This window comes from Octodon degus, unplaced genomic scaffold (genome assembly GCF_000260255.1).
Source record: "Octodon degus isolate 3935 unplaced genomic scaffold, OctDeg1.0 scaffold00143, whole genome shotgun sequence".
Lineage (NCBI taxonomy): Eukaryota > Metazoa > Chordata > Mammalia > Rodentia > Octodontidae > Octodon > Octodon degus.
This window is the reverse complement of record NW_004524719.1, coordinates 7,385,893-7,388,472: the sequence shown is the minus strand read 5'-3', so window position 1 is coordinate 7,388,472 and position 2,580 is coordinate 7,385,893.

The window sequence follows — 2,580 nt, the reverse complement described above, 5'->3', positions numbered from 1 at the left end:
AAGGCATGGTGTTTTGAAACAATGAAGTATTACTCAGCTATAAAGAAAAATAAACTTGAAGCCCTCTTAGGTAATGGATGCAACTTGAAGCTATACTCATAAGTGAAATAAACCAGCCTCACATGTGTAAATACTGTATTGTTTCCCTAGTGTAAGAACTCAAAAGAAGAAATAAAAATTGAAAGATATAACTAAAAGGAAAGTGAGACCTTAAAGATTAAACAACAAAGAGAGAGAAAGGCGAAAAGTCAGGAAATACAGTAGGGGCAAAACCGTACATTTATAGAAACAAGATGGTTATGGCAATGTTCCTAAGAATGTGCATCAAGTTGTTGAAAATACCAGTTAATGGATAGAATTCTTCCATCGACTAACTCGCTTTGCTGATATCTGTGAACTAAGCAACTACACTTACGATAGCAATGTGTAATACTAAAATCATGTTTAAAATACCTGTCATTTTGGTCTTCTAAATGCAGCAAACAAGCTACCTCACTCTAACATCCTGTTTGGTTAAGGTTAGCTCTGAATCGCTAGGCAACCTAGTGTCATGTGTTATTAACTTCACAAAAGTGTAAGTAAACAACCATTTTGTGTGAAAAAAATGAAGAAAAAATAGAGATGCACAAGAGTGTCATGATAGATATACAGCTACTTTCTCTTCAGTTCATTGAGAATAAGTTTGTACTAATATTGCTTAGACAAGGTATCATGTCTGCTTCTTCTCCTCTGAATAACTACTATGATGACAACAATATGCAATATATTAATTATTATAATTATCCTACTAACCTGTTTTGAAACTGTTCCATTGCTATTTCATCGTTTTTATCATTAAAATGATTATTAAAAAAGAAAAGCTAATTTGTGTATCATATAAAATAGAAAAGATAATGATAAACTGTGATAATTTCCCAAGAATTTATGAATATTAATAAATCCAAAAATTAAATAATGAATACTAGGTATATCTTTTATCTATGAGCATGTTTGTAGGCTGCTCATTTGGAATAAGCAGTAATAGAACCAGATGTTTTTTTCTTATGCATAATCTGACAATTTATGTTTCACTGTGATGAATTGTTCTTAAAGTTATTTATTCTTATTAAAGTGATTTTATTTATTTAATGTTTCCACTTTATTTATTTTTTTTTTGTGGAACCAGGGATTGAACTCAGGCCCTTGAGCTTGCCACGCAAGCGCTTATTCTACTGAGCCTTCTCCCTGGCCCTCCACTTTAATATTAACACACTATATCAGCCATTTTTCATCAACATGAATTATAATTTTTTTTTTGTACAAGGAATTGAACTCAGGACTTTGCACTTGCCAGGCAGGTGCTTTTGCTACTAGGCTGTGTCTTGAGCCCTACATCATGAATTTTAAAGTTGTGATATAACTATAATTTTTTTAAGGTAATTATAAAAATCATTAGACAAATACAAATGTACACATTCTTTTATATCTCAGTATACACTTGCATCTTATTGAAACACACATTATGAGTTATATTTGAAAAAGATATTAGTATTAGCATATATTTATGTGTTGAACTGCAATAAAATTTTATATTATCTGTCCAAGAACAATAATTTTGTAACAGTTGTATATTTGGGTGGAAAACTGCTAAAGGTTTGTAAATGTCTCCTCTGAAGTCTATAAATGGAAGACCTATTTTTCTTTTGGTAATTTATTGCTGAGGAATTGTGCCAGTCATTTAAAAACTATTCTTCAATATAATAAATGCCGTCATTGGAAGCAGTACAGTTGCATATAAATGACAACTATGTCCAACAGAGTTGAACAACTTTAATGAAAACTGGTAAAGTTTCAGTGGAATAGCAACCATAAATGGATCTTTCATTCTTTGAGTTAGCTTAAGTGTTTACAGATAGATATATTGTAATGTATGTGATAAGAATGCTGAGACTTGGAGTGTGCTACAAATACAATACAGTGTGCTGCAAAAACACTAATAAGAAAATATATTTTAAAGTGAATTACTGAATTGCAAATTTAAAAACATATATATGGTAAGCTATAGAAAGAATATCATAAGAAATTCTTGTAAAAATTCAATATCCACAAAATTGTAAAACAAAATTGGGAAATTAATATCAAGTGAAACAATACAGAAACATAAAATACTGATTAGTAGGTATTTTATTTTCTTGTAATAATAAAATGTTCACTAAGATATTAACTTTCTTGTTATTTTGTTTTTAATTTTAGATCTACAATGTCTTTGAAAAGAAGGACATCCTATATTTTTTCCGTAAAACAAACTAAAATTTTAACATGAAAATATTTCATATTTCATATTTCATAATATGATTTCAGTGAATCTAAAAGTATGCTCCAAAAGGATTATAAAATTTGTATAATTTGCTATAAATAAATACAATTGTTTGGAAAAGAACAGGCTAAACTTCAGGGAAATATAACATAGTTATGTAGTCTATAATTTTTAAATATTTTGAAGATATGTCTACCTAAATAATTTCTTGGGGCTGGTGAGATGGCTCAGTGGTCTAAAGCACCTACTTAGAACAAGCTTAGCAAAGCCCAGGGACCACGGTT